The 15,954-nt window shown below is 35.6% G+C and overlaps 1 protein-coding gene and 1 long non-coding RNA gene across 10 annotated transcripts in view; one reads left to right on the plus strand and one right to left on the minus strand.

The window, feature by feature from the left end:
• LOC145688323 (uncharacterized) overlaps window positions 1–8,333 on the plus strand; it is a 48,616-nt gene extending 40,283 nt beyond the window's left edge. The window contains exons 3-4 of one of the 2 annotated variants that reach the window (XR_014131872.1): window positions 757–1,029; window positions 3,854–8,333. This is a non-coding gene — a long non-coding RNA (uncharacterized LOC145688323). Of the gene's footprint in view, window positions 1–756; window positions 1,461–3,853 lie in introns of those variants that run through there. The other variant, XR_014131873.1, reaches the window with a different exon arrangement.
• Pi3K21B (phosphatidylinositol 3-kinase regulatory subunit alpha) overlaps window positions 1–15,954 on the minus strand; it is a 730,269-nt gene that overhangs the window by 662,518 nt on the left and 51,797 nt on the right. The gene's annotated exons all lie outside the window — the stretch shown is intronic.

Genomic DNA, 15,954 nt, shown 5'->3' on the forward strand with positions numbered 1-15,954 from the left:
CGTACTCCTCCAATTAATTGAAATTAAAATATATTCGTATCTTGTTGACCTCTTCTACATTTAGAAACAAACGGTAATTATTCCCCTTTGCATAATCCTTTACGTTTTAGTTCTGAATCATCTATATTGACAGACGGAAACTTTATATATTACTTTCACTTTTGTCTTGGAATATGGACAATCATTGTTCACTCCTTTTCACTCTATTAATTTTTGGACCGTAAGGTCAATTTCTATTGAGATCAAATGTTCCGTTAATAAATTTTTGAGTGTAGTGTTAGACTGTACACTATCAGGGACTGACGGAATCCGGGGGTTGCGGGGAACACATTTTGAGAAACGCTGGTTTAGACGACATTAAGATATTTTACAAGAAGGGAAAAAAAGCGTGATATAATTGGTTACTGAATGGAAACGAAATACCACATTATAGTGTTACTTATTATTTTATACAGACTTATGACTTATTTCTAAACCTTCAAATCATTACATATTTATGTTGTTATATATACTGTAATAATAGCTAATTACAAAAACATTCTCAACTTAGTACAACTCAGTTTACACCATTATTCTCGAGGCCATTCATTTTACAGTGTGAAACTAAGGTAGGCTTCCGAACTATGCAAATTCAAACTTGAAGTAGTACTTCTATAACTACTGGTTGCAACAGAGGAATAAGATCAAAGATAGAATCTGGTTTCATACATACTTTTTTCCTACATACAACTACTGAATTCCAGTATCGCATTACAGGGTTGTCCAGGAAGGACTTGTGTCGATTTGCTCAACTGGCTGTGGGAATCATAATCCTGTATTTTCTACTGATGGAAATGTTGAACCGATATGGGAGAGCGTCCAAGCCAGAAGGGGAGAGCAGTGGCGGCTCATCGTGACAAATTACTACAGCATGTTCCGAGGATGGATCCAATGGGGAAGCGAGTAAAAGAGTTCCTTCAATTTCATGGCATATGACAGTGATACCGAACATATTTATCCTTTCGGATGAGTCTTGGCAGGGAAGAAAAGGTAAGTCTGTTTTTTTTTTTTTTTTTTTTTTTTTTTTTTTTTTTTTTTTTTTTTTAACAGAAGTTTTTGGATATGTTAATGATATTGTTTCTCGGTATCCACAATACCACAATTAATATGTATTAAGTTAGGGTGTATTACATATACAGAATATTTAAGATCCAATTAAATGACTAGTCTATCAGTGCTGCAATCTTAAACATTACTAAAACATCAACTTAAAAAAATTGTAGGCCTTTGTAGATAATCTACTAGAGAAAAGGGTTGTTGAGGAAGTTGAAAGTTCCCTATATGTCCCGCCCTGCTTTTTAGTCCAGAATAGCGATAAGGCGAAACTTCTTGTAGTAAACTATTCCCAAATAAATAAAAAGGTTATGTCTTCAGGGTATCCCACCCCGAATGTAGAAGCTTTCATACCCAACAAAGGGAGTCAAAGTGTTTAGCAAACTAGAGTGTTTAGTAAATTGGACGCTCAAGATGGTTATCAAGTAAAATTGAATCATCAAGGAAATATACTTTATTTGCCATCATAACTAGATTACTTTCTTTCAAATCTCTCCCGATAGGTTCTTGGTCAGTCTACTTTTGCATTTATTACAAGTACTGAATCAGATCTTTAAAGACTTAACCGGGGGCAATTTAGACCTTTTGTCGATATCTATATTCACACCGATGATATTGAGACCTAATGAGCTCTTTTCTCGAAAATATATTTCAACGATTAAATAAATCAGAAAAATTAAGATCTCAATCAGAAAGACTCAATTGTCTAAAAATTCGTACCTCGGATATGAATTTCACGGAGGAAATAATGATGATTGATCCTGAGTAGAAATTATCAATAGCTTGCTTGGGGCTAAGAACAGGCGCTCACCGGCAAGAACGATAGGCTTTCCTTCCTACTATTTGAAGTTTATTCCAGGGTATTGAAAACTCTCGGCACCCCTTTATAAATTAAGATCAAATAAACTTCCTTTTAAATGAGGTAAAATGAGGATGAGTTAACAAAAGTTAAGGAAGTCATCATTGATCATATTGTTTTCAAGATGACCGATTTTCGAAAACCCTTTATTGTCCATGTGGATAAGAGCTGTGAAAGTTATAGCATAATTTTCTTAATATCACGAGAATAGAAAATCACGACTAGTTTATTTTTGCTTCAAGGAAATATCAGAAAGTGAATGGTCAAAAAATATTTTAAAACCTAAGACCAGAACTAATTGATTTGTCTTATTAAAATTTGATGTGTGTTTAGAAAATCCACTATATACCGTACAACACGAGCTAAACTTGGATCCTAATAAACCCTAAAAACCAAAGATAATGTGGTTATCTTATTGAGGGAATTAGTATCAATTTGATACTGTTCACTTAATATCACGCAGTTATCATTTTGATGATTATCACGTGTGCTATCAGTATAAACTTTATCTCCGTTGGAAATATAGCGGAAATTGATGAATCTGAGGGAAAGGAAGTATATTTTTCCTATGTTAACTTTTGGAAACAACCTTTGTTTACGAAAATAAATACGTAAAGGAGATCATAAATAAGTTAGAGAAAAAGGTCTTGTAAATAATTAATATCTTAGAACTCAAGACAGTGACAGGGTTACGAGTTGTAGTATCTAAATCTATGAGTAGAATAGTTATTAAGTTTTATGATGACATCGTGTGTGTGTGTTGGGGGGGGGGGGGGGTTGTGGAACTTTACGAACCTTTGGAAAGATTATTTTACGCTACATGACATTAGGAAAAGAGAATGTATTGTCTGCCAGAAGACGAACGATAGATATACATATGTGTATGAAGAGCATTATCCTTGTGTGGCATACCTATTTTATTGAAACCCTAGGCCCAATGCCGAACAGTACATACTGGCTATAACTGACACTGTTAGTCGGTTTGTTGCAGAACCCTTGAGGAATTCGAGTGCACGTCTTATTTGAAAACCTCGATCTTTTGTATGGATATCCAAATAAGATTATAACAAGAGCATGAAGCTTATTTTATGTCCAGCAGGTTTAAAAGCTTTCTGTTTAGGAGAGAGATACAGAATGTTAAAACATGCAGCTATTCTAGTTCAAATTTGTTTAAAAGACAAAGTAAGGTGATTCGTCTCATACTGAGGTCCCATATAATTGAAAATTAGACTAAGTGGGTTGATTCTATTCGCCAAGTATAGTATACGATAAATGTTACCATTAATTCTGAAAGGGAAAACTCCAAGTGATTCTTTTATGTAGAAAAATGTTTAATCCTTTAGATGTGATTTGGCTAGTTGATTTAGAAATAAAAGAATCCTGTACTAATAAAGACGAATTTATCACAGCAAACTTTGAAAAGGCGTGGTTAAGAAAGAAAGGATTTATGACAAAAGGTGTGTTTCTCGCACTTTTCCTGTAGGGGATTTAGTCCTTATCAAGATTCTTAAAAGCCTCCTTGGATAAGAAGTTTAATCCTAAATTCACAATGCAGTACTCAGAGCCATTCAAGATTTTGAACTTTCTAACAAAAAAGGACACCGTTTGGTTGGAATCGGTTTACGATCCAACAAAAAAATTAAAGCATCACATCATGTTCATAAAGAAATAGTATCCTCCTACACCATCACATACTGGAAGTGTTGAGTAAGCGCTTATTTTCAATTTGGAGTAATGTCATGTTCAATATACTAAAACTCGTGCAAATTCTTTTCGAAACCATTGACTTTTAATAGAATCTAATGTAAATAGTGTATTGCTATTTTCTAAATAATGTTCGGATTTGTGAATATATATTTTGCATTTATTGTGACAAAATATTTTCTTTTGTATTTCCTGCAGGAATGTCTTGGTTTTGACCTGAGTACTATTTTAATTCCACTAATGCATTTGGACTACTCTAGCGAACTATTACAACTGAAGGAAATGGAAATGATGGAACACCTATGCAAAAATATCATCTTGTTGGCTGAGGAAAATAAAAGACTTTTTCGAGACACTGTGAGTTATAAAACAGTCCTGTGGAAAGATCAAGTAGAACACTTTCCCTAATCAAACGATGCTTATAGGTATTTGTATTTGAAGAAAAAATGCGAGAATCCTGATTTGCATGTTGTAAAATTGAAATTTGATTAGCATGTTCTGATTTGCATGGTGATACATATAATTATTTGTAATCATTGTAACGGCTTACAGTGAATATCTCGATAATTGATTTACTTGCTAGTCGATAGTTGGTGCTTTTACTTGCCGATTCTTTCTAACAGTCTGCCTACCATCTAGTGGCAAAAACGTAAAGGTGTTATGGCACGACTTGATGCGTCAGTTCAAGTAGTTCGGTAAGTGCAGGCAAGTGATAGATGTAATAGGAAAATATGCCTTATATTTGACAAGTGTTTGATAGTGCAAATGATAGTTTGGAATTTAAATATGCTTTCGAGGAGAGAAGGGATTTATTTCGAAAGAAACTTCAAAATCAAATCTTTTCTCTTTTTACAATGTGATCAGTGTATTTGAATTACGTTTAAAAAAGGGGAAAGGCAAATTTTCAAGTTGTTCCTACATGTGTATTTGTTTTGAGGATCAAGTGGTACAGTAATAGTGCGATAGTCTTAACGAAAGCAATAATTCTGAAATCCTTATGGCAGAACCTATTGAAGAAAGTGCGAAGTATCGGAATTTATTATTATCGTTTCCTACGCTACTAGACTAGCAAGTATCAATATTTCGGCATATTTACAGGAACTGATTTGTATTTAATTCTATTGTGATGTAATACTAATCATATGTATGTGGGTTAGTTTAGTTCACTCAATGTTGAAGGTGAAAGGTCATAAAGGGCCTGAGTAACTGTTTTGTGTATGAATATTTTGTTGCTGGAGAATATACAGTGTTGAACTGTGTTGTGGTTTATTAGAAATAAAAGAAAGAAAAAAAAAAAGTAAAAGGAATCTTCATATGGAAGTCCAATTCTTGCTTATGCATTGGAAGCTTCAAAGTGTAGGCTCTGTAGTTTCAAAATGCAGGTTCGAAGGTTCTGATCAATGAAATAAATGAACGAACGACTCTTTCCCTCCCTTTTGAAAGATAAAAATCACGTCTTTGTAAAAAAAAAAAAAAAAATGAAATCTTTCAGTTTAACATCCCACGACTATGCCCTTTACGCTAAAAGAGACGGATGATTAAGGCAAGTGAATGATGGAAGAATTCGTGGAATGAGACTGTGGGAGAGAACGGGAGTACCCTGAGAAAACCACGGACACGATGTTTTGCACCACAAATTTACTTGGCCGGGGATCGGCCCAAGGATTCCACGCAGCAGGAGTAAGCGCTCTACCACTGAGCCACTTGCCCCAACTATGTATTTGTATTATAGTTTTTAAGCAGCTATGATATGGCTCATGTAAGTGAAATGTAACATGGAAATCATTTAGAAAAAGTTTCCTTTATGTCTTCGGCCATTCCAGAAAATTTGAAACCAATCAGTCAAAAATTGTAAACTATTTACAAATGAAATTATTTCTTTGGTTGTACAGAAAAATGCGTAAATTTTATTGATTCAGCAAAGAAATCTGTCATAACATGAAATAGTGGTTTTACAAGCGACTGAAATAGAAGTTTGAGTACTGGTGCTGAGTCGGCACTTGCAGAGCAGCTTTCGTAAGTTGTCATAACGTTAAAATTAGCAGTTATGTTACGTACTGCATCTATAAATGTGTGAACATTATTCGAATTGTGATTGAATATTATTTTATTGCAGAATTTAAGTTGCAGTGATTTCTGTGCTAACTTGAAACTTAGAGATTTTGATGTCACGTCCGCTACCAAGATACTTGAAACGTTTACATAAATTTTTAACAGAGGATCAGAGAAAATTTTCAATTTCAAATCCAAAGTTAGTTTTCGTGGAGTTTCCTTTGCAGAAATTTAGAAGCCTGCAAATTGCTTTAATTTGGTATTTTAAGGGTAACGGACATGACACGTTTTTAAAGCTACCTGCTTGAAAAACAGAGTTTTATCTACGCTAATTACAGTTTATTTGCATCTTTACAAACAATGAGTATACCAAAACGGATCCTGATGGGAAAATCGAGGGAAAGAAAGAAAAGTAATCCAGAAAAATGGGAAGGATATCTGAAAAGAGATACTGTACAATTAATGTAAAAATTGTGAATATGATGTTAAAAATCTGGTGCCTGAAGATAGTAACTTGGACAAAAAAGTTAAAATAAAAAAGTGGAAAAACGTTGCAGGTTATATGCAAGTTACCGAAAATTAGGTACAGATAAATCAAGCCATTGCAGAAATAATGTTGACTTGCCAAAGTTCAAAACTCATTGTTACATAAAAAAACAATACGAATATTTTGGAGCGTCCAAAGAAAGAAGTGGAAAAACTGAGGTGGTAATTCAAATTGACTTTTCAGAAAATGCTGTGTTAATAGGTCAGGACCAGATACAAAGTGCACATTGGAAGCAACTACAAGTGACAATACTTCCTTGCTGCATATGGTACGGATCTGACGTAAAATCATTAGCCACCATAAGTGACGACATGACTCATTCAAATTATAGTGTCTGGACTTTTCTAAAAGTAATTGGAAATTTCATTAGATTAGAGTTTCCAGAGGTGACCTCTTTAATGATTTTCTCGGATAATGCTGTATCACAATTCAAAAACAAATATATTTTGTCCAACTAATGTTAATTTGAAGAGGACTTAAGTGTTAATGTTGAATGGAATACCTTTGCAGCTTCGCACTGTAAAGGGGCTGTAGATAGTGTCGGGAGAGCTTTGAAAAACCTGGTTTGGAGAAGAATTTTAGCTAAATCTGTAAGTGTTAATCCTGGTTTCGAGTATTATCACGCAGCTGAGGAAATTTGTACGAAGATATCTCTCTTTTACGTACCAAAAAGGGCATTGAAAGAAAAAAAGGTACTTTTGGATGCACGTTGGAATTCAGTGTTAACAATTCCTGGCTTGCTTCGTTACTACCACTTTCAACAATGTGGCAAACACATTTTTGTTAGTGAAACTCTGTTGATCTGTGGTGGAACTGTTCTTTCTAAGTTGATAAAGGTACAGGGATTTGAAGATGAAGTTGATTTCAAGCATCTTGCAAGACATCAGCGTAGAAGGTACTCTGAGGTTTATAGTAGCGATGATGATTGATGTTTGTTTTTCATTTGCAATTTCTCGTGACATTCTTTTCGTAATATTGCAAATTATACTGTTATAGTGTTTGAAATATTTAACAAACACTCAGTATTATTGACAGATATGTTGAACATTCTCGTTTTTTTTTTTTTTAGTTTTTTTTTGTACATAAAAGACTTTGACTTTCGTACTAAGTTTAAATAAATTTTGCTAGAATAAAACAGGAAGGAATCTACTGTCAGTAAACTTACTAAATTTATTGTTCAATGTTACATTCATGTGTTAACTGAAGAGTTGGACATGATAAAATTGTATTTGTCACGTCCGTTACCCGATGAAACACAAAATCTGATTAATCTCAATCATTTAATTATGATACAGATATGATAATTGATTAAGTTTGTTAATACTTTAAGCAATCCATAGGATAAAAACGACTATCACAAATGCACCAGAATCGCAGAGAGGTAGCACTTTGTAAACATATGTAGCACTCTTGCCTGCGTGCGAGACACGTCCGTTACCACTGTTCCAATGCCTATATATGTATGTAGCTATATTTTAATAAATATACTAATACAACTCTATAAAGAGTGCATTATTATCTGTTGAATGAAGGCTTTCTAAGTTTGTATGTACCACTTTTAACTCTGGGGTTGCATTAAATAGCCGTGTGAATGTCACGTCCGTTACTTTGGAAGGGCCGTCCTTTGTCTGTTCATTTGTTTGGATAATATTTTTTTTTTTTTTTTTTTTTTATTGAAAAGTATATATTTACATTAAGAGGCCAATCTATCAGCTTTAGTTATTCACATAAATGTTAACTCAAATCGCAGGAAAACAGTTTTACTTTTCTCTTCTTAATACAATGTTAATTTTTAAATTTTATTATTATTATTATTATTATTATTATGTTAATAATAATAATAATAATAATAATAACACAGAGCACACGCACTAAGATATAAAGTGAAATACACGACAAAAACATGTGAACATGATTTCAAAATAAAGCAAAGTTGCTGTACATACTTTGGTTTTATAAACTCGTTACCGACATGTCTTAGGTCTAAGTTATGATGAACAGTTTGGTGTATGTGGAGCATTGCTAAGCTGCTTAATCTCCCTTCCCCCTTTGTAGATCAAAAATATATCAGATTGATTACAGAATATCAATTATTCACGGATATGTGTCACAAGTTTCCTCAACTACAGTATGCGGCAGAACAAAAAATACTGAAATCACGTGGTTGACATTTATTTATTTGTTTGTTGTACATCATAATAAAACATAAGAAATGTTGTCAAATGGGTGTAAACTACATGTTACTCAATACATATTGTAAATTTAAGAAGAATCGCGCCTGTATATCATGTGTTCGAAATGTTAACCACACATTCTTCATAACGGTCCTGTAGATCGACGAACATGTTAGTAGTGAACGCGGGTTGCTGGAACGACGACGACGACGACAAAAACACTAAATTTTCTCTCTTAACTCCGTTATAGTGGTAGGAGGTTATCTGTCCAGAAAATTGCTTCTTTCAGCATACCCCATATGTAGGCATCTGAAGCCGTGAGGTCAGGGAGTGGGAGGGATATGGAAAATCCGCTTCACGGGAAATCAAGCTACGTCCAATCTCTCGTGAGTAGGACAAATGACTCATTTGCAGTGTGGCCAGCAGCTCCGTCTTACTGCCTCCATTGTTGTTGTAACGACAGATTTTTGGTGCGGCAAAAATCGCACAATTCATGCAAAAATGGATAAATAATTAACAGTCGATTGATGAAGTAATGAAGATACACATAGCTTTCATCACTTAACCATGTGTTGCTGATGAAATCTTCATCTTTATAAGTCCATAGCTCCAGAGCAGTATAGCAGACGTGCGCGCTCATCCCCTGTAGTGAGATGCTACTTCACACCGTATGAATGGAAATAAACACCTTCTTTTGTGTTTTGAGTAAAATTGTTTTCCCGCCAATTCCACACTACGCTAGTCCACACACAACTAAGCACACATGTGACGCTCACAGCTCATACCACATTGCATTTGCACGCCATCCGTACGCGAATTTCAGTACTGTTTGCTTTGCCGCATACTGTAGAATAGAAAAATATTCGTAACTTTTAATATCTGCTACTACAGAGTGTAAAACAGATTTCCGTAATACATCAATGATTTTGTTCTGAATTTCATGTGAAAGCTACCTGAAGGCTGAATGTTTCATCCACTTCCCTAGTTCATGCATATTATCTTTTCGTAAGCTCAGTAGCTGTTGAAAATTTGAATATGGGTCTATAGGCCCGCGAATTACTAATTTCTGGCAACAAAGGTATCTTAATGTTGTGAAAATAGCCGTAAAAGCAGTGTGTGAATTCCCCAAGAACTGAAAGAAAGCCAAGATGAAGAGGTAGCAGAGATCCTCCCTACTACAAGAAGTAGTCGTATACCTATACAGACTGTGTATGAATATTTTGTTGATACAAGATGATGATGGGAAGAGGGAAGATACAAGATGATGATGGAATTACACTAAAGAAAGCTGGCAAAGCAGTGGAAAAAGTCTTAGCGTAGCTTTATCCTAAATGTCTATGAAGCGGTCAAGCTCCCGAGAAGTGGAAAAGTGGCAGGATTATACTGCTGCACAAGAAAGGACATAAAAGAGATTACGCTGTTACAGACTTATTAAACTATTCTCTGCAATTTACGGAGTGTTTAGGAAAATTTGACTCTCAGATTAGAAAAAACACTTAGACCTCGCCCAACTAAGAGATCCATGTCACAGTAGATCATATTCAAGTAGTGAGAGAACTAATAGGAAGGTCAAACGAATATGAATCACTCTTATATGTCCAATCATCGACTATGCGAAAGCTTTCGATTCGGTAAAGACATTGGCAGTTATTAACGCTCTTAAATCAAGTGGTGTCGAAGACTCACACAAAGTTTATACATCTCTATGAACAACCCAGTACAAAGTTTTTAAAGCAGCTATTATATTCCTCATGCAAGATGTTTGGATGTACGAAAGCGGTAAGAATAAAGAAGGCCGTACAGTTGGGTGATACCATTTTTCGCCAAACTGTTTACAAACGTACTCGAGTATGTGTTTAGATCTCTCAACTGCAAGAATACAGGAATGAATAAGGAATACCTGATTTATCTTCATTTTGCTAGTGACATCTGTTCGCAAATCGGGTTGAAAATAAATATGGGAAAAAGAAGTGATATTCAACAACTTCATAAGGAAGTCAATTATTGAAGTTGAAAATGCGAACTAGAAAAAGTAAATACCTACGTCTGTGTGGGACAGACTATACCAATGGATGGGAACAATGAAGAAGAAATTAACTAACGTATTAAATTAAGCTGGAGTACATTCGGCAGGAACAACTTTATATTGAAAAGCCAAATGCCAAATGCCAATATGTCTAAATAAAATTTTCAATGAATGTATTCTGCCTGTTTAGATATGAATCAGAGACGTAGACAGTAGCAAAATCCGACATTCACTGTCTACAGACCTCATAATGAAGCATGAAGAGTTGTATCTTAGGAACGATCCGCAAAAATTGGAAAGGAATCACATGAATCAGGGAGATGACAGAGATTATGGGTATTACCATGAAAATAAAGGCACCGAAGTGGCAGTAGGATGGACATATAGCAAGAATAAATGATTATCAACGGACAAAAGTAATTCTTGACTGGATACCAAGAGACAAAAAATGAATATCCTCATGCAAAGCGGTGTGAAGAAATCAAGAAGCACTATGGAATAACGTGGAAAAGAATTGTCCAAGATAGATGGTTATGGAGAAGAGTTACGGAGATCTTCATCCAGTAGTGGACTGACAATGGTTAACTATGATAATGATACTTTAAAATGAAGTTCACAACTCAGAGTAAAGTTTACGAGAGAAACGAAATACTACATTCGATTCTTCTAAGCAAAATCATTTGTGACGCTCTTTCCCCACATCGTTTACATTGGGGGGACCTCGGGTCCCCCAACACCCATGGGACTGGCGCTTATGGAAGTGAGCAGATCCTTACTGATGTTTTGGAATTCCATTGAAGTTGCTAAGATATCCAGATTAGGGTTCACTATTCATGTGAATCTATAAATAGTTGATCGATACTAATACTATTAAAATAACTATAATCAGTGATGATTTTAGGTTGTGACCCGAGGTGAACCCACCCAGAGCTACTGAGTTTCCCCTCTGGGGCTATATTTCCAATTGTGCTCAATGTGGATTATCAGTACTTTTGCATACTACTTTCAGTCATCCGAAGGAAATATGAAAGCAGTACTGACTATAATCACTAACACATTAAAAATATCACCGGCAGTTTGGATTCTGATGGAAGAAAATTCTGGGACCGTTAAAATAAAACTTCCAACGAGCTGAAAACATTGTTAAGCTAATTGGTAAGCAAGATAAAAGTCACTATGAAAACTATAATCAACAGACCAAGGAAGTCCTGCTACTAGTGTGGCGTTGCCTGCTAAGAAGAGCTGTCCATTGGAAATGCTAGATGTGAAGCAAGAAAAGAGAAGTTCTTTCTAAACTTGTTGGTCCAAGGAAATTCAAAATTGTAGAAAAGCATTGTGACTTTTATTGTGTTTATTTATTTTCTAATAATTTGAGTACTTTTGTTATGAAGAACATTAATACTGAGAAATTATTTTATGTTACATTGATTTTCATTAATCTTTATACATACGCGAGTGAGTTTAGAAAACAAGCATTTGTATTTTTAGTAATTCTTTATGTTAAAGTTACATGGTTATCAAAATTACGGGAATACCTGTAGTTTGTCACACGTAACATATATATCTAACGTGGTAACACTAAGGATATGTTGCAGTGCTTGACTGTTGTTGGTGGTAAGGGATTGGGATTAGGTGCGTAATACATGACAAGAAATACGCAAAGTGACGAAAGTATTAGGGTAAAATTAGTAACACAGTGGAATATTAATCTTTTTCTGCTGGGTCTACGCGGCAAGGGTGAAGAAACTACAATGAAAGATGAAAGAAAAGTGAAGGTAAAATACATGTCGGAATTGGCAATTGAACTGCAAACGAGAAAAGCTGTTATTAACATGAGATAAGGGACAAATACATAGGAACCAGTGAGAAATGAGTTGAATATAATCATCAATTCGAGTAGGATATGGAGGAGATGAAGAAACAGAATAACTTGAGATATCGTTAGGTGGTCATCTCTGATCAGTGTTGGTGAGTCAACTGGTAGAACAAAGTTAACTCGAAGTTGAGCATGATGATAACAATCCACAAGCAGATACTGAATATTTTGTCCAACTCCACAGGCTACACAAACCATGGGGGTCTTTGCAGCGAAGTAGAAATCCACGTGTTAAGTGTGAATGTCCCGTACAGATGTTGAGCTGATGGCCCAGACACCAAGTGTAGGTCTGAGTACATGTACATTATTTCTAACAGTCTGGTCAAATTCGAGCCCTCAGCGCTGAAGCAGTGAATAGTGAACGCAGATCCGTGCTGGGTATGGGGAGACGGAATTCACCACCTTCATGGGCAGCTACTTTCGCTGCACCAACTTCCTCTTCACTACCAGCAATGCCAACATAGCAGGGTTGGCTGGTTTAAACCAAGGTGGTTTAAACCATGGTTTAAACCAAAAAACAAAAAAATGTTCGTAAAAGTGTAAATGTTTGTAAAATCTTGATGAACACACATTTGTGGGTTATCACGTTTCACTCCCGTATATTATTCGTATTATATTCAGACCTAAATTCCCCATTCATTACTCAAAAAGATTATACACACAAAAGCAACTTTTTTATATAAGTTTATAAATGTTTATTTTGTGATTTTTTGTAGTTGTTATTATTGTTATGTAATTGCAATCGAAGAAAAATTCTAAATATTGTTTCGTTTCAATGTTTACTATTGTTAAAATACATCGAAAATGCCATACTTTTTGTGTGTGTGTATGTGTGGAGGGGTCATACAGATTCCACGAGAGGCATTTAGTGAAATAAGTATCTTTGGTATCTATTTATGTATAAATGAGTGTGAGTCAAAGTGGACTCAAATAATTCGTATCTTTATTCATTTTTCTTATTGATATGCAGATTAAGTCGGTGTATTTCTTTAATTTGGACCAATAAAAGTCGTTGTTAACTAACTTGAACTAAATTAGTTCTTCTGTACTCCGTAGTACTTTGAAATTGTTCATATGTAATTCTGTGTAATGGTTTCACTTGTGCAACTGTTTATCTTTTGTCCTTCTGAAATGATTCTTGACAGTTATATTAAGAAGCATGTAAAGATCAGTACAACGTTTTTTTTTTTTTTTTTTTTTTTTTTTTATCTATCAGGATTCCTTCGTGAGTGAGTCGGCAGACGTATCGAATTTGTGGCCAATTAGTCCTGGTTCCGAGTTCAAATGGAGGACAATTTCTCTCGGATGTAACTCGAGAAGCGGTTTTTCCGCTTTAAGCTTATGTGATCCCTTCCAGCATAACCCGGTTGTTGCATAATAACATCAAAGCGAAACAAACTTATTTCTGTCCATATATGATATGAATATATAGAGCAAATTATTTAAACCATAAAAACCTAGTTTAAACCAAAAAAACCTGGTTTAAACCAAAAAACCGGTTTTTTTGGTTTTTTTAATAAAAACCATGGTTTTTGCCAACCCTGCAACATAGCTTGGAATCTAGAAGAGTTTTATGTCACATCCCTGTGCTAATAATTCACGACATGACAGGAGGATATGCTGGACGAAATAATGTTTACCTTGCACATCAACTAGGCTATTCAAAGCACTTTGAGTCACAACAGATCACGGTCCAGCGTATATGACGTCCAGAGACGTAAAGTTTGTTAAATTGCAATCAGCCCAGCAGTGACTACTGAAGAAAAGGTGTGTAATTTAAAACCATAAATACGTGCAGCTGAAAAAAAAAAAATGCAAGAGAGAAAAAAAAAACATCTTTGGAACAATCGGCAAAAAGAGAGAGTCTAGTCTTGAAATTGCTGGAAAAGGGAGCGAAACTCTTTGCTGAAATTCGTGAAGGTTAGTGCTTGGCTTGTTGTGACTATTCTATCAGGCCTTGTTTCCATATTGTCAAATTAAACATAGTAACACATTAAGCAACGCAACAGTTTCAACACATTAACTGTGTGTTCATCAGGCTTCCACTTCTTCTGGTTACTTGGGAATGGTCACCTCTTATATACCTTCTTTGGGAGTTGATCTCCGAAAGGTATATAACAGGTGACCAACTCCCAAGTAGTCAGGAGTGGAACTCTAATGAAGACACAGTGTGCTGAAACTGTTACGTGACTGTGTGTTTTTATATATTTTTATCTCACATCCTTGCTCAGTGTGTTGCTGTGTTTAGTATAGGTTAAAAAAAAAATAAATAAAAAAATAAACGGGGAACTTTGACGATAAGGTCATTCAAAACTTCCAAAGCACGAACTCCGAAAGGCCTGGTAGTGTTGGGTTCCCCTGATAACGCTGACAGCGCTCTTCAGCTTTCAGTGCAAAAGATGAAAGATAGTGAGGCATTGACTAAGCAAAATAGTAGACCATCAACCGATGACGGCGCTGAGTTAAAGATTGCCTGTGCGCTTGAACTTACAAACTGGGAACAGGACTTGTACGGATTCTATCATTCATTCACTAAACGTATGTCAAGTTGATGGACAGTGTTTAGCTGGCTTAACGTGGTTAAGTATGGTGGATTCATAAACAATGCATCCATAGTCCAACTTCGAACGACTTAGGGTATGGTATCTCATAGAAAAGCAAACGGTCAGCACCGCAAGAAATATGCAACAACATTTTCAGAAGATTCAGCACTTAGACGACAATATTTTAGCTCTCGTAGATGGACTGCCCATGACAGTCGGAGATCGGATGTTGTACACAAGAGACAAGAACGTTGGTCCAGATGAAGATCTGGATGATATGCGCAGTTACGTAAGCCCGACCAACGGAGAAGCCTGTTCAGAGTAAGCTGTAATTCTCTAACAGCAACACGGAGACCACAACAGTGGCAATAAATACCCCCAGGTCGTCGACATACAACATTCCATGAATGGGAACTGGTATGTCATAGCACCATTTACCGCCACAGTAAAGAGTCACACTTAAGACACTGCCTTGTGGAACGCCATTTTCTTACAAGAAGTGGTTGGAGGGTGTGGAAGCTAATTGGAGTCGAAAGTATCGACCTCCAAATAACTGGTGTAGAAAGAAGCATATGCAACCTCGTACTCCCCAAAGAAGTAGCTGACATAAAGTTCTATAACGCCAAGTTGTGTCATAAGCCTTCAGAAAATCAAAGGAGATTGCTATCAATGTTGGAAATGGCGAAAAGCATGCTAGATTGCACTCTCAAGATGAACAAAACGATCAATAGTGGAACGAAAGTTCCGGAAACCACACTGGAGATTGGAAAATAGAGACTTAGTTTCCAAATACACTAAGCGTGCATTGATCATTTTCTCCAATAGTTTGCATAAGCAACTGGTTAAGGTGACTGGTCTATAATTGAAGCTGGACATGACCGATTTCCCAGGCTTCAGGATAGAGAGAATATATGTTTCACGATAGGCAGTAGGAAAGGATTCTTTAATTCAGAAACGATTGTAGAAGTGTACTTTTTTTTTTTTTTTTTTTTTTTTTTTTTCCAGCGGCAGCAAGATGGCAACGCACAGCACAAGTCTGGTCCGGACGCAATATTTGTAGTGCAAGTGAGGGCAGTGGTAA

The sequence above is a fragment of the Thermobia domestica genome, chromosome 6 (genome assembly GCF_964235325.1).
Source record: "Thermobia domestica chromosome 6, izTheDome1.hap1.1, whole genome shotgun sequence".
In the NCBI taxonomy this organism is placed as follows: domain Eukaryota; kingdom Metazoa; phylum Arthropoda; class Insecta; order Zygentoma; family Lepismatidae; genus Thermobia; species Thermobia domestica.